This window comes from Pogona vitticeps, chromosome 5, assembly GCF_051106095.1.
Source record: "Pogona vitticeps strain Pit_001003342236 chromosome 5, PviZW2.1, whole genome shotgun sequence".
Classification (NCBI taxonomy): domain Eukaryota; kingdom Metazoa; phylum Chordata; class Lepidosauria; order Squamata; family Agamidae; genus Pogona; species Pogona vitticeps.
This window is the reverse complement of record NC_135787.1, coordinates 13478864-13496440: the sequence shown is the minus strand read 5'-3', so window position 1 is coordinate 13496440 and position 17577 is coordinate 13478864. Positions and strand designations below refer to the sequence as shown.

General features: G+C 39.7%; 1 protein-coding gene across 9 annotated transcripts in view; it reads right to left on the bottom strand.

The window, feature by feature from the left end:
- ARHGAP24 (Rho GTPase activating protein 24) overlaps positions 1–17577 on the bottom strand; it is a 361497-nt gene that overhangs the window by 86768 nt on the left and 257152 nt on the right. Inside the window, exon 1 of one of the 9 annotated variants that reach the window (XM_073002009.2) lies at positions 5–23. The exons of the other annotated variants lie outside the window; for them this stretch is intronic. The gene's annotated coding sequence lies outside the window, so the exon portion shown is untranslated. Of the gene's footprint in view, positions 1–4; positions 24–17577 lie in introns of those variants that run through there. 9 annotated transcript variants of the gene reach the window in all.

Genomic DNA, 17577 nt, shown 5'->3' with positions numbered 1-17577 from the left:
TCACCAAAAAGAGCTGAAAGAAATATTTGTAGCCAGATTCATAGTCACCAAGCCTAGCTGATGTAAAAGCAAGTGTCTGTGAACCGCTTGGGAAGTTTGCAGGAATGTCAAGTATGAACAGGAGCGCTTGTAAGAGGGCCCAGAACAGAGATAAATTCTTTCCAAACCAATTTCAAGGCTACTCAAGGCTGAGTATGCACTTGATCTTACATCTCTCCTTTTTGCATTTCTGAGATTTTTTTTTAAAAGGTTCTGTCTAAGTTTCTATTGCACATTATTGTTTAGATGCAACACTTTTTAGGATAAAATTATTCTGTGCCGTCACATCAATTCTGATTTATAGTAACCCTTTCCAGGGTTTTCTAGGTAGAGAGGACTCTGAAGGAGTGGTTTCCCTTGCCCGTTTTCTCAGGGTGCCCTGGGACTGTGCAGCTTGCCCAAGGCGGCACAGGTTGGCTCTTCTCACAGGAGGCACAGTAGGGAATCTAGCTGCCAACCTATGGCTCCATAGCCAGTTACATAAACCACTCGGCTATCCAGCCAGCAAACCTTTTAGAATAATAGGTGTGAAATACCAGCCATATTTTGCAAATGGTGCAATATCTAGTTTCACACTCTCACCCTTTAAAGTAGAACTTAATCGTCGAGTTGCATCTCCTTAACTTTTGCCATGGGAAGATAATGGTGTGGCATGGGGTCCAAAGATACAGAATGCCATCATATCAGTGCCCAGGTAAGTTCTACCATATGTTACAGAAGAGGAAATGTAAATTAGACTTCTGGTTAGAGACACATTTAGCCTGGCCATTCAGAACTGTGGTTTGGTCTTTAGAATATACAGAACTGGCTCACACTTTTAAACTTGTAATTGCAATTATGAGTATGTGACTACAAGAAGAAAGGCACATATAGGCTATCTTAAGATCTACTTGCCTTCTCCATATTACTTAGTACATTTTCCAACACTGTAGATTTTACAGATTTATACAACCATCTTGAAACTCCAAATTTATCTTGGAAAATAACAATAATCCTGATCCTTTCGCACGAAGTTAGATTTTATGGGTGTTGTAGGTTTTTTGGGCGGTTTGGCAGTGTTCTGAAGGTTTTTCTTCTTCCTAACGTTTCACCAGTCTCTGTGCCTGGCATCTTCAGAGGACAGGAGTTAGAACTCCTTCAAGCAAGCCTTCAAGAATACATTAAGATGGATTTTGTTTGATTTGCTTTATTTTGTAGGATGGGCATAAGTCATACTTTGAGGATAGTCCTCTTTCTTCAGAGCACTTTCTAAAGAGTCTAGTACAAGTGCTACTTGAGTAGTCGATTGACTAAATGGGCGGGGTATAAATGCAATGAATGAATGAATGAATGAATGAATGAATGAATGAATGAATGAATGAATGAATGAATATGAGGGATAGCGGGAGGTCTTGCAAGGAGGGATAGTGGGAGGTCTTGATGTTCTTCCTGAATGTCACCAGGACAGCAAACTGAACAGACACTCAAGTTGCTTTGCCCTCAGTCATTTACATCTTATTTTATGGTGACATGTATTCTCCACTTTTTCCAGTATCCATGATTGCAAAAGGTATATGCACACTTTGGTTCACTCTGCATACAACACACCATCACATTGGTACTCAGGTAAGTTCTACCACACCTTACAGAAGAAGGTGAGTGATAAACTAGATGTGCCATCAGAATAAAAAAATTATGGTCATCAGAGAACTGTGGCTTTGTATTTTGAGTATACATTGTTAAGGCCAGCTCATACAATTCGCATTCATAGAGTCTGGAATCTCCCTGAATCACCCTGCCTGCACACAGGTGTTTGTTGAGGAGGCCAATCCCTGTGTCCCATTGTTTGGGAAAGGACATTTGAGTGGTGATGCAAAGTAAGGCCTTCTTTGTGGTGTAAGGTAAAGGGTAAAGGTTCCCCTTGACATTTAGTCCAGTCGTGTGCGACTCTAGAGCATGGTGCTCATCCCCGTCTCCAAGCCATAGAGCCAGCGTTTGTCCGAAGACAGTTTCTGTGGTCACATGGCCAGTGCGACTCGACACAGAATGCCATTACCTTCCCACCGAGGTGATACCTATTTATCTACTCACATTTTTACATGCTTTCGAACTGCTAAGTTGGCAGGAGTTTGTGGTGTAACCCTGTTTCAAATGCCCACTGCTCAGAGGTTCACCTGGTCTCAGCATTATCTTGGTACCAGACTACGACTATTTGTTACTGTTGTGTGTTTCTGACTTAATGGAGTTGTTTAATATCGTTATGACAGTTGTTTGCAACATGGACATCCTAATAGGGTTTTTATGGTACCTGAGATGTTCAGGTTTTAAAAGATATGCTTGCACAGCTCTGTTAGCCTGTGCAAGCATATCAGGAAAAATCCAAAGAAACGAAAAAAAACACAAGAGGCAAAAACATGGTGCCTTAAAAACTAACAATTATTCTTTAATGTGAGCTTTCATGGATCATGTCCACTTCTTTAGACATATGGGGGGGGGGAATGAGATGCAGAATGAAATTGTACAGAAGTCACAACTGAAATATTCAAAACATTCATTGGTTTTAAGAAGGTTGGGTTTGTGTGGTTACCTCTCACATGCAGTAATTTATGCCCTATGTTTGGAGTTAGGTTCTACTGTAAACATTCCCTCAGGAGAGAGAAAGCAGATAACCAGGCAAGAGCAAAACAGGGAGGAGAAGAGGTTGGTGATATCTGTCAAAAACCCAAGGAGGGGAATACGGGGAGGAAATATAGAAATAAAAATAAAAGAGGATAGCAGATGTATGTTAGTACAGGGAATATAAAGTTTTTAAACCTTTGAGCCTTGTAAAGAAAGATGGCATTTAAGACAGGGCAACTTCCTACTGATTAATTAACTGATGGGTTTGTTTATCCCTTCTCTTGGATGTTTTAATATTCTCATTTATCAAGAGATATGAAGGTCAGGGAAAGAACAGTAGTAGAAAAACCTGGGGACTCCTCACAGTTTCCTGCCATTCTTCTTGAATGTTTCAGTCCCCCCAGCCCTGCCGAAAGTCTCTTCTTCTCTTTAATTGCCAGTCCTATGATATTGTTTAATGAAGAGTCAGATATAAATGGAAACAAACAACTGTAATAACCATTCCCCATGAAAGTTTTCACCTGAATACACAGTCATATGTGGAAAGTCAGCAGGATCAAGGTCAATCCCTTGCGATTCCCAGAAGACTTATTTTTTTTTCCTTAACTGCAAGATCAAAAGTTCCTCCTGGCTTCAGTAATTTCTTACAATGTTAGTACTCAGCCATGACAATTAAGTCAGTTTTGTATTTAAAATCAATTGATAAAATTGTTGTAAGGCAACATCGTGCTAGTACATCAAATGGGGAAGCAACCTTAAACCATAGACAAGGGTTGTTACATCCATGGCCTACTTGTGGGCTTCTGCTAGTGTCTGTCTGGCCATTATGTGGTAAATAAAGTGAGACTAGGAAACTAGACTAGATGGAAAATGAGTATGGAACCAAGGATTTTCTTATGATTCCCTTTTTATAACATATAGATACTGTCCATCACATCTTAGTTCACTGTCTCATTGCTACATGGAGGTGGCCTTTGGCTCTTGGAGGTAAAAAGACAGAAGGACATAATTTCTGGAAGGTTCTACCAGGACCAGTAAAGCTTCAGGTATGGTCTTGGTGGAAGGCCATATCTCTATCATCCAAGAATCACCCATCTAAATTTGGAAAGGCTTATCATCAGAAGTTGGCCACATCAGGAGATGAATAATCCACAGTAGACATGAAAGTGAAACAGCAACCATTCACAACACTAAAATCAGCTTCTTGAGGAAATAGTAACAGCACTCCTCATTCTGGTGCCCTCCAAATGTTTTGAACATCAACTCCCATTAGCCCCAGGCCGCATAGTCAGTGGTTGGGGATCACAGGAGCAGTAAACCATAACAAGAGATGGATACCCCACTGCACTAGAACAGTACCTGCAAAGCCTAACAACCATCACAGGGTTTGTATCCACGCTCTTTCAATGTCCAGGAGAATATCAGATTGCAGGTTAACAGTCAACAATCAGGAACAATTGACGTCTTAAAATCCATGACTTGAGCCAAGTAAGCACTTTCGGCATTCTCAAGCACTTATCCATATCTAGTCTGATTTTTCACAAAACCCGTTTGGCTCTGATGTCTATCACAAATGGCTTTTGTGAACCCTCTAGGTTCCCAAGCTGCTTCCCATATCCTCTTCCCACCACAGAGCAACCTGAGGGGAAGAAATCTAGTCCCACCACTAGAGTTTAACTCAAACTGGATGAGAGAAAAGTTACGTGATGCCCTTGGTAGTTGTGATTCCTCTGAGCTGTGTTTCTTTTTTAAGGAGGCAGATGATGTGAAAAGCGATCATTCAGTGACACAGTTAATCAGTGTTTCAGGCCAACGCTGGAAGTGCATTAACTTGCCAAAATCGCATTCAGCAAATATTCCACCAAGGTGGAGTTACCCCATCTGCCCTATATATAGCCATCAACCCTCTCAAAGCTAGAGAAAAAACTGGAATGGCTACCAGGAGTCCCTAAAAAGAGAGTCCAGGTAAATAATCTTAGGATTATTCAACATTTATACCAGCAGACGGCAGGGGCCTAGTCCTGAGCTTATAATTACTAGATACAAGTAATAACTGTGAAGACTGGTTAGGGAAGGAAAAAAGAAAACACACTCTTATTAACTCAGTAACTCCAGTTAAGGAATACTGCAGGTATGGCTGGTGTGCTACACTGCACTGGAAGTGCCCTCTTGAGGTCTGTCTGCTTACACGGCTTTTGCAACTTGCTGTAATAAAGTTCTATGCACTATGAACTTACATTGTGTTTTATACCACCATTTAACAGTATGACAGGAGGAAAAAGATTTCTAAACTTGGCTACAGAAACCGCTAGACCCAGCTTCTAGTTGTACAAGTCTGGTAATAATTGCTGTACCAATGGTGGAGGAGCAAGAAGTCATAATTGTTGTTTTCGTCATCGTCATCATCTTAGAACTGTAAAGCTAGAAGGGACCCTGTGGATTATTTAGCACAGCCCCTATGAAGGAGGCATAGAAGGCAATCAAACTTCCATACCCAAACCACTGAGCTATCTAGCACTCCATTACTGGAAATGATCTCAGAGAAAGCATGAGAGGGAAAACCTAAGAGTACCAAGCCGCATATAGTTCTAGAAAAGACCATGGGGAAAATACACCTGAATTAACTATTGGCCTCCCCCCCCCGCTCTCCACAGTTCAGAGTATCTGCCATGTACATCTGTGTACATTTTCAACAAATACCAAACTTCCATGTACCCACTGGTTTTTAGTCATACTCTAGTGCAGGGGTCGTCAACCCCTGGTCCGTGGCCCAGTGCCGGTCTGTGGGCTTGCCGGAACTGGGCCGCAGATATGGATCGCCACCCCCATATGCCCATGGGAAGGCATGTCATGCTTGTGCAGAGGTGCCCCCCCCGCGCATGGAGCTTGCTCCACCCAGCCAGTCCGTGGCCCCAAAACAGTTGGGGGCCTCTGTCCTAGTGGATCATGATGGCAGCATAACAAACAGAATCACAAGATGGGAATTCACTGTTTGCAAATCTGCCACAGAAGAATACTGTTGGGAGGAGGCACCATTGTGGTTTTTAGGAGCATCACACAAAATAAGGGCAGCTACCTTGCTGTTGTCATATTGATTGCACTGAGGAGCAGCCTTCTAGTTTTCTTCATCTATTTTATTAACTTCTACCATGGCCTCCTCCAGAAAAGATGCCTGTAGCAGCTAACAATATTGAAACACAGTTTTGAAACATAATCTTGATAAAGACATAACATAAAAATGATAGAATTGGATGTTGCTGTTTTTGCAACTGTAATGGCTTTGGCTGATCAATGCTGGCACTTTATTTATTTTCAAAATTGATGTTCTGCCTTTTAGGGCCAAGCCTTCGTAAGGCAACTTATAAACTTAAGTAAAACAAAAACAGACTCCTTAAAGACTTACAGCTTTTGTACCTTACGAACAAGTTTTAATTGGCATGTGTTTTCATGTACAGCAGCTGACTTGATTCGATGCAGAGTCTTTGATGAAGTGGACTGCATTCAATAAAAGTTTATGACAAAAAATGTAGTTAATCAAAAAAAAATTGATTAAAGTCCTATGAGAATCTTTGCTGATTTGCTGAAAACAGATCAATATGGTATTGCCCTTGAAACAGTGTTTTAAACAAAATTATATATTAGGAAAAACAATCAAATTACAAACTATAAGTAGTCCACCATACTTTTAGTAAAACACAGACTGGAACCAATAAGGTTTTGTTTTGAAAGCTTTTGAAACCATCTTGGGTTCAAAGATGGACCAAAGACTTCCAAAGGTAGTATTGTCGGGTCATCAGCATCCAATGCTTTCAGATTTTAGGGCCAAAGGCTAACACGAAGGGGCACAGGATGTGGCATTTTTATGTCATACAGATGGAGCAATCAAGAGCTAGGAGGGAGCAGAATTTGCTCTGGGCCACTTGATTATGGAAATGTTACAAGTAGATATGAGGGTATTTGTATTCGTATACTAATACCCATACACAGGTGGACATAATGATCTCCTGTAATGGTTAATAGCTAAGTGATTCACCTCTCTTTCGTCAGCTGATGCAATCATTAGCTGGACCGTCCACTCACCTTCTGCTGTTGCCAGGGGCTCCATGCTCCCTTCCTATTGCTCCGGAGCTCACAGTCTGCAAGCCACTCCTGGCAGGAAGTGGGAGGATGAGTCTTGCTGCAAAGTCGAAGAGTGGCTCACAGACTGCAGGCTGCGGAGTAATAGGAAGGTATCCCAGAGCCCATGGAAACAGCAGAAGGTGAGTGGACAGTTCAGCCCCATGGGGCTGGACCCTCATTATGTCCACCTATGTGGGGGTATTCATATTCATGAATATGAATACCCCCATCTCTAGTCACAAGAGTAATCTGGGTAAAACCCAGCCAACCAAACAAAATGGCAACCTAGGACCAATGGGAAAAGCTGAGCCCAGTCAGCTGCAAGATGCATGAAATAGTTGCAAAGGCTATTCCCATCTTCACAAGGTACACAGCTCACACTACTGTTTCTAGAACATGCATGGCACAAGTAGAGTTTTTCGGTAGTGCTGGTGGGACTTGTGGGGATCTCACCATCAGTCCACAAGGAGGTTTTTTCCCCCCTGCTGCTGCCAAGGTTTGCACAACAAAAAGGTCCAAAAAGTTTTTGTGTGTGCCATCATTGCATAAGCACAAAATAGCTTTGCTTCGAGCCTGAGAGCTGGTGTGACATCTGGGAAATGGTCAAGAGCCATGCCCTGAGATCTGTCTCTCTCTCCGGAGATCTAGATAAGTATGGCATGTCTCTCAGAGTGCAGCTCTGAGATCTGGCAACCTTGAGATAGGCTACCATCACTGAAAGGTCTTATTTTGAATGGTGGGCTTTCTGATGAACCCTGATGGTGTGGTTGCAGGCTGGTCCCTGAAGGCTAACCAAAAGAATGCAAACAACCTCCACCCACTCATAATCTGTATCCATCCTTTGTCTCTCTCTTGGAAGTTAAGAAGGACCAGCCAAGCTCTTCTGAAATTATGGATTTCTTCATCTCTTCAAAGAAGCTCGCCACAGAGAGCAAGAGTTGAAATCATGCTTTCCTTGAAGCGAGATGTTTTGCGCTTATTCTGTGCACAACTCCGACTCAGCTTATATCACTTCTGTCCAAGAATGGACAGAATATTCCTTATCCAATGTCTAGACATAAGAAGCTGGTGGCACACTTTCAGTTAGGAAGTTCTTTTATGTCTACTCAGGATGAATCTCTGAGGCTTTCTGCTCTACTCCCAAGTCTCACAAAAAGGCAGGAAATGGGAACATGGAAGGCAGATGTTCCATTGTGTACAAAGAATGTATGAAGACACAGAAAACCTTGCAAAGCCAAACAAAAACGTTACAGCAGGTTAGAAGCAGTAACTGCTCCTGAGGTATCATTAATTTCTTTGGGCAGAGTTTTGTGTCTCTCTAATTAAGCTCTCCAAAAGCTTGGTTTTTACCTTGAACTTTCTGAACTGTGGCACAACATGTTGCCAACTGAACATTTTGTTCATTGTTTAAGGCTCTGTAGGAACATAGGAAGTTGTTTTAAACCAGCTCAGCAAACACAAAAATTTGCCACTTAATCCCAAAAATGTTTACTTTTCAGTCACACTGAATTTGCCAGCTGTGGCTGATAAAGCTAGTGTACATAGGACTGCAGCCTAATTTTAATCGCATCTGACCATGAGCCCTTTCTAACACTCTCCTTACCAAAAATCTTTGCTTTGAACGTGCCTAATCAGTATTTAGGAACTGCTTATCTTCCTCCATGATACAGAAAGAGGTTAGAGCCAAGACACCATCAATTAGCAGAAGTTTTCTGACTTTTCCTAGGATAGTTAGACTATTGTCTTAAGAGACTGCAGGAACTACAGAACAATGAAAGTTGCATTTTCAATGCTTATTATGAATCCAGATTTTTACTACCTAGAGTTTCTAAACATAACAGGATATTGAAGGGTCTGGTCCTTCGTTTTTTCACTTACATGTTTTATTTTATTTTATTTTAATTCCACTTTTCTCCTCTGGTGGGGGATCCAAGGTGGAGTACAAAACAATTAGAATCAACAATTAATTAAAACAAACTAATTAAAATGTAAAACTATGCTATACCTATTTTGAAACATTATTTGTACACATTTTAAAATACCCCCCCATCTCAATTGCCTGCTGACTCTCCAAATGCCTCTCTAAATAGGAATATTTTCTGCTGCCATCAGAAGGGAAAAAAATATAAGGGGCTAAATCCACACCACTCAAGGGAGGGAGTTCCATAATCTGGAAGCAGCTACAGGGGGAAAAAGTGATGTTTCTCAGGTATACCAGACATGCATGTGAAAATGTTGTAATCAAGTAAAGGTACTCCTCTGCTGAATAGCTCAGTGGTTTAAGCATCTAGCTCCGAAGCCAGAGGTTAGGAGTTTGATTCCCCATTGTGCCTCCTTGACATAGGATGGAACTTGATCATCTATAAGATTCCTTCAAGCTCTGCAGTTCTAAGATAAGGATGATGGTTAATGTAGGGACTTGTACAGGAAGGTCTTCCAGATAGTCTGGGCAGCATAAGTCCAGATTATCTGAAAGACCTTTCTGTACAAGGAAAGGGCTTGAAAAGTCATGACCAGCACTTTAAATACTGTATGTCAGAAATGAGTTTTAAAGCAAACTCACAAGATACATATTTCCTAGATAAATGTGCTCAACTACATGGTTGGTTTACAGAAGATGGAGGCTGGGCAAATAGTTTATCCTTTAGCATAGCAAGCCCCAACTACTGTAGGTCCTTTGAATTAATGGAACTTTCAAAGGAGTTGAATCACCAAATCTTCATTGATTCAGTGGGTCTCCTCTAGTGTACCTTACTATGTTTAGCAATAAGATTTCAGCCAGAGAGATGTAAGGATGTGACTTTTGTGGCCTCTCAGTCTGATAGTGAAACTAAGCAAAAATTTCTGTTTTCTCCTTGCAACGAGTAACATTTCCCTGCATGAGACTTTACCCCCCAGGAAATCTAGGACGGAATTCCACAAGATTTCTTAAGAGGTTTTCTGACCCTTTTCTTTTTGAAGTAATGCCAAGTTGTGCAGAATTGTTATAATTCAAGTGCTTGTTATATCCCTAACATAGAGCAAGGACTTTGATGTTGTTTGTTCGTATTATCAGGAGAAAAGTCTGAATAAGTTAGTTACACAGGTTACCTGGCTACAATCTTCTCTACTATGGTGATATATAGGTAAAGGTTAAAGGTTCCCCTTGACATTTAGTCCACTTGTGTCCGACTCTTGGGCATGGTGCTCATCCCCATCTCCAAGCCATAGAGCCAGCATTTGTCCGTATATAATTTCCGTGGTCACATGGCCAGTGGGACTAGACATGGAACACCATTTCCTTCCCATGGTGGTACCTATTTATCTACTCACATTTGTATGCTTTCGAACCGCTGGGTTGGCAGGAGCTGGGACAAGCGACAGGAGCTCACTCCATTGCATGAATTCGATCTTACGACAGCTGGTCTTCTGACCTTGCAGCACAGAGGCTTCTGTGGTTTAACCCACAGCGTCACCATGTCCTGGTGATATATACTTCATTTCTACTCATATCTATGTATATTATTATTTTTTAGGAAATTAATAAAAATGGAATTATATAAAGCTACATTTTATTAGTCTCTAACCATTGTCCTAAGATAGTCAAATATGTTTACATTTTTAGTTCTATTTAAATACAGGCTTATTTCGCTACTGACAGGTTTTTATTGTATTTATTGTGATTTTGATTGTAATTATGACTTGATGTGTTGTGAACTAGTGTTTGTATAAATGGGGTGCTATAGAAGTGAAATGAATGAATAAGTAAATAAATAAATAAATTCTAGTCATTACCTCCAAGAACGCATGTAGACACATTAATAGCACACAAAAAAAAAAAGCTTTGTGAAAAAATGATGTCTTCTTCTGTCTTCCCTTTCCGGTAATGCACAATGTCTCTTGTGGCGATGCGTAAGTGGCCACCTTACTCCCTCCTGACCTACTTCTTTGTCCGCAAAATTCTTTCTCTTGTCAAATCCTTGTGGCTCCACCATTACAAATTTCTGAGGAGAATTTATCTTGCTTCGTCTGGAGGAAGCAGACTCTCAATGAACAGCTGCGTCAGCTTACCAAATCCCAGTCTTATGTCAGCAAAACTGTGAGCGGGTAATAAATGAAACAGATGGTGCTTAAAAATTCAGCATATAGACTAAATATATTACTTAGATGCATGGTCATGAGGCCATGATTTCAGCACTCTCTGTTTGCAAGAAAGCAACCAAACTGATATCGGAGTGATTCACCTGACAAATCATATCTGACAAGAATTGCCGCATTCAGGTATGTCTGTAGAGAACAACGTAAAGAAGCTTTAAAGGCTGAGGTATTTGAAATTAATCCGATGTGGCAAAAAAAAAGACCTCCACACACATGACAAAAAGCTTATTTGCATTCTCTTCACATTTGGTGTGGTTTGACCATCTTGTATTATTACGTTGGGGAATATCTGGCATTTGTTTAGCCAATATCACAAGAGAAAAGTCAGGAAGATCACTTTTCCGAAATTCCCAGCTATGGCCACTGGGAACCACTGGGATTCTGGGAGCGTAGCCCCCAAAATAACTTTTTCCTAGCTTTGCTAAGAGACTTTGGTTAGGACAACTGGCTCTCTTTACACTGGGATGTGGGAGTAGCCACAGAAATAGATCCATAATAGCATCAGGAGAAGCAAGAAGAAAAAGATTTTTTTCCCCACAGTGGAATTCAATGCCACAAGATTTTTTTTAAAATAATTGCATCAGTGGACAAAAGAGAGCTAAATCACTTAGCTATTAACCATTACAGAAGATCCACACTCAGAGGGTGTATAATTTGGAGCAAAAGAGTTTGAGGAATTTGTGACCCTGAGGGCCTTCAACTGCAGGGTGTCTACTTGAATGCCCCACTTTGAGGTTTTCTTGAGACATCTTGCTGCATACGGAAAGCCAAAGGGCAGGAAAGTGACAGACTGATATGCAGCTACGGTCTCAAGTGGCCTCCAGAGTCTCACCATAATGATCTGTTTTACACTGCACAAGGCCCATTACAGTAACAGATAAAATGCAGCGTGGCTTGTAAGTGCCCACTTCTGCGACTCTTGTAGCTTATTTCATACATACAAACAAGCATGCATTTTTAAACTGTACATGCATGCCAACAAGTGTATACATTTCCGTGACAGAAGGGAAAGCAGATTCCTACAGCTTCTTCAGAACAAAAGATGGGACAGGAACACAGGTGCAATGCGGAGAAACACTATAAAACTGAGGCAGCACATTTTTTCATAGGCTGATTATTTCCTAGTTGGACAGGTTTCGGTATCTAGCTGCTGAGCCAAAGGCTAGAAGCTCAATTTCCTACTGTGCCTTCTCTGAGTAGAGACAACCTGTGTAGCCTTGGGCAAATTGCACAGCCCCTGGGTACCTCCAGAATGGAATGCTAGACCACTTCTGAAAAGGGCCATCATAAGTTGGAATTGACTTGATGATGATGACGACGACGACGACGACGACGATTATTATTATTATTATTATTATTATTATTATTATTATTATTATTATTATTATTATTATTATTATTATTATTATTATTATTATTATTATTATTATTAAACTCCAGGCACAGTCCAAATTATAAAAACAGTGACTAGTATTATATAACAGATACAAGTTTTAACCAAAAACCTCAGTACCTGTTAAATATTGACCCTGTATGTATGCTGTATGTATTGTCATTTTTTGTAGCTCTGATGGTGTAGTTTCTGAGAATTTCTTGATATTGTTCCCAAAGCCCCAATGACTACGGGACCACTGAAGTGTATTTCTTCCAGAGGTGAGATGTTTCGATTGCCAGGTCTCTGCACTTTGTTTGTTTTTCCAGTTCTTTATTTTCAACTCTGACATCCCCTGGAATTGCAATGTCAGTGATCCAGATATTTCTTCATTCTATTACTATTTATTTATTTGATTTATACCCCGCCCATCTGGTCTATAAGACCACTCTAGACTACTATGTCTGGTTTGTTATGTTCAAGGTATCTGCTCTTGGGGGGCGGGTGCAGAAAACAAGCATTTGGGTATAATGCATTTTCAGAGTATTTTGATTATAACTTCTCCCTCGAAAGTTGGATTTTTGTAACATTATAGTCTGATTCCCAATTATCTTCTTTTGCTGCTTAAGGGTTTGTCAAGATGCAAGTGAATAACTCTGTGGGTGTTTAGGAAGGAGTTGCACAGAATCAATTATACAACAAGCATATCAGCCTCAAACTCTGCCTCTTTGAGCCAATGCAATATAAAAACAAGTTTGACCTTGGTAGGAGTCAAAGCAAAACAGCGCCAGTTCTAATTCCCAGGATGGCTACCTGATTAGCCAGAAGGTCATTTAACTTATTTTAAAATAGGAATGCCTTTGTTGATAAAGGAGTTATCTCCTAAGTCAGAAAAGCAAAGCTGCTAGCAGTAAATTCACGGCTGTTAAATGTGTAGAGTACTCTGTCCAACAGGCCTGTTCAGTTGCTCAAACACAAGGTGAAACATAAGTAACTCTTTTGTGATTAAATAATTTGTTTTTGACGTCTTGCTTTTGTAATGCCGGGTTTTCACCTCTGCCAAATGGGAGCCTTGAAGAGAGGGTGGAACAGATCTGTGCCAAATCCATAGTAATTCTGTAGACTTGAAAGTCTAGCTTGTAATTTAGGTCAAGATTACCAGCCCATACAAAACTCCCCAGAATGGCTTAGCAACAATACAATTACACACTGTCCCTCAAAATGTTTGGACTGTTAACTGAAACACTTATCTGCTTCCATTAAATTTCTTTTATGGTTTCACCTGAAGAACAAACCTGAATTTCACTTTAGATAACATCTGATAACTACATTGGGATAGAAGAAATGTGTGAGAATATTCACCATTACAGTGGTGCTTCACTAGACGATGTTAATCCGTTCTGTGAAAATCGCTGTCTTGCGAAAACATCATTTTGCGAAATGCTGTCCCCCACTGGAATGCACTGAAATCTATTCAAAGTGTTCCAATGGGGAAAAAATCGTCATCTAGCGAAAATCGCCCATAGGAAATAATTGTCTTGCGAAGCACAACAGCAATCGCAAAAACTGATCGTCTAGCATATTAATTGTCCCCGAGGCAATCGTCTAGCAAGGCACCACTACATTTCAGTTTTCTTCAGATATTTAACTAAACTATGATTTACAATGACCATGATTAGGAATCTCAGTCTTGGTACAGAGATTCTAAATCCACTACAGGGAAACCATGATTGTCTGCTCTCACTTTCAGCACCCAAGTTTATTGGTTCATGCTATCTCTATGGTGTTGAAACCTCTGAAGGTGCAAGTGAATCCTTAATTTTGGTATATTAATTAGGGCATCATAATAAATCATAGCACAGATAATGGTTTCTGATGACGTTTCTTCCTGAGTGCAAACCACGGTCCATCTGTTCAAACATCATGCCAAATGGCAATTACAAGCTTCCTTAGCCACTGTTTAGTACAGTACCGGAATTAAGTCTATTATTTCCTTTGAAAGAACGTATAGGTCTTGCTAGGGAGGAACTCCCAAATTTGGTTTGAGTTCTGTTTTCAATAAGCTTGCAAAGCCACTGCCTATTCACTCCACCAAATTCGGAATACCTTCACCTGTCTTACATTCTCAGCTCATCGGTTTTGTCATACACTTTTATTGGAAATGATCCAATAAAAGTAAATTAAATGTGTGTGTGTTCTCTCTCACACACATAAAAACACACAGAACACGTAACAGCAGGTAAATACCTTTCTCAGTCAAGTTTCTCCTTAGCAACACGCTGCCTAGGAGAGGTTTTTAAAATGAGATAGTTTGCATATAATTGCTTTTAAATCTGTTTTAGTAATACTTTACCTAACATTCTTAATAAAATGTTATTTATTAATTTCATAGTGGAATAATTTACTATTTTTAGCTTTAATATTGTGTTTCAATTATGTGCGCTCCTAGGGACCCTTTCTTTGGAGAAAGGAAGGGGAAAATAAATAGAGAGAGAGAGAGAGAGATTTGATCCCTATTATATTCCAGAGATGTGCACCATCTTTAGACAAATGTACAAATGCAGATTAGAACAGAGCAATCTGTGCTTTCCTGAGGCAACCATGGGCTAGAACAAGTAGCTCTGCGTGTACAGATCCCTCATGTTCAATCTAGCATTTGTGTAGTTAAGAATGTTAAAATAAAAAAAAGACAAAGAGTGGTAAATAGCAAGGAAAGAGGAATGATCAGTATCTTATAAGGGCAATACTAAGCCATCACAAAAGGAAAATGAGACAAATAGGTGTCCCATCCCCCACCTGTGAAGTCATCTTCTGCATACTTTAACTGGTTCAGATATTCAGGAGAGTTTTGGTTGATATTAAGGGTTTTTTAAAAACACAATATAAACAAGTTGCACATTGGACAACCACTTTTATACAGAAGGACATTTCCCACATGTCCTTGATTAGACCCAAGTAATTCCTTAAAAAGTGTGTGTGTGAGGGGAGAGGAAATCCATAAGAAATCTGTAGCAGCAGTTGAAGTAGATAACAAAGGACACTTCAGCCTTAGTCACACCTATAGCAGAGCCCTTGAAATGAACTAACAAATCACATTCGTTTTGATAATTCTATTCTAATGTTGGATTTCACACACACACACACACACACACACACACACACACACACACACACACACAGACAGACAGACAGACACAGACACACACAGACACACACAGACAGACACACACACACACACACACACACACACACACATTCCCCCTTCCCTAAAACACTCACAAAGATCATGTTTTACTGCTTTTCTCAGTGAAAGTAATAATACTCCGGCGGATAGAAATTTATTTCTACGAATGGCATAATATTAAGTCTTTAGAAGTGACGGATCACAGCATTGGAAATGATTTGATGGGAGATATATCTATTCAGGGGCTTGCAAAAAAGACACTGTGTACCTATAACAATCTTTGGCCTCTTTCAAAGTACTCTAAAGAAGGAGTCACAAGATTTTTTTAATTAGGAGAGGGCAGATTTCATTTAAGCATTGAGATAAATTAGAGAGCTCCCTAACCCCAACACGTAGTAGATTCGATTTCAAATATTTCATCCGATTCTACATAGTACTCCACCCAATGTTCAAGACACTCAACGGCACAGTTATGAGAAAATGCAATCCTGTTTTGAGAGGGATATCTGTTCTATGTTAATCTGTTGCAGCAAAGCAATAAAGTGCTTTGAAGACTAACAGATTAACGGACTAACAGATTCATGAGATCAGAAGCTTTCATGGATTAAATTTCATTTTCTCAAAGGCATGGAGTATCACCGTAGAGGTAACTACACAGGTATAGTTACACAGACATCTGAATATGCCAAGAACAACCATGCAGACGATTACACTCATATGAGATATTAGGACTACTGGTCATAACAGTTCTATGCTCAAGCATTAATAAGAGGGTTTCTAGGGATCATGAACGGCTTTATGCCTGGCAAATTTGGCCTACAGGCTTCCCATAGCTCTCCATCTAACTGTAGGAATTAGAAAACAAGATGGTGGAATAGACAGGCCTTTGGTCTGATGCGACATGGCTCTTCTTATGTTCACACAGCTACAGTTTTTAAATAAAGCAGATTGAAAGTGAGCAGAAATTGAACTTACTGACTTTGAACAAGCAAGACTAAGTCTTCAGCCTTTGATTATTTATCTAATGGAGAAGAAATCTCCATTGAGCATTACTCTAGTAAAGCACTTTAACATTCTCTGAATTACAAAGCAGAATGACCCACAAACATAGCTGGTCTGCCTTCTTTGTAAGATTATTTTTTTAATGTGCAGAATCCTAATGGTTAGTTACACCAAGGTAAGTGTAGTGGCATAAACTGCTCGTAACTGTTAACCAACAAGTTGCCAGCTGTATCCCTTTTTATGCATCAGTTATGACTGATACACAACTGATATAACTATCCAATAGCATTGTGGGCAGTGATTTTTATAAGGCGAATGGTCTGAATGATACTCTGATGCATGTTTAGGTAATGGCTCACTCATCTAATCCTAAAAAAACATGTTGAAAATGGTAGACTATGATACACAATATTATTCACAAGAGAAGTTGACCACACCCAGAATTTATGTGACTGAAGTTAACTAAACAATTCTAAAGCATTAATGCAACTTTTTATATAAAATCAGTAAGCTATTATTAATTGAATTCATTCACTAGTTTTCCTGGTCTATCTGTTCAGTTTCTAACATGGGCCCCCAAAGTGTCTTTTGAATGGGAAATTAGTTAATAACTACCAAATCTGGATACTAATAGAAGTGCCACAGTGTCATAAAACAGAATGACTGTCATGTTGTCTTCAAATTAATTTCCCCTAAATATCTCTCTGCATTTCTGACCATTACGAGGACAAGCAAATTATTAATAAACGATGATGACTGCATTTATTGAAGATAATGTAACTCCTGATGCACACATGAGATCTATAATTCAGCAGAATTGGCTTGGTGAAAAAAGGCTAATGGAGACTGTGAAGATAAATTTACATCATGAATTGAATTAAATGCTAAAAGAATGCAAATATGTTCACTGTAAATTAACATTGTAATGAAGAAAGCAGAGTCATGAAGCTCAAAATTTAGATCAGTCCAAATTATTTTGTGTTGAAGTAGTGTCACATACACACGCACTGATCAACTTATTTTTGAATACTTAATGTCTGGATTTGATATAGACAAATTTACATAAATAGATGTGCGTAATTTTATAGACATGGAGTTTGCCAAATTTTGTAGCTGATAAAAAGAA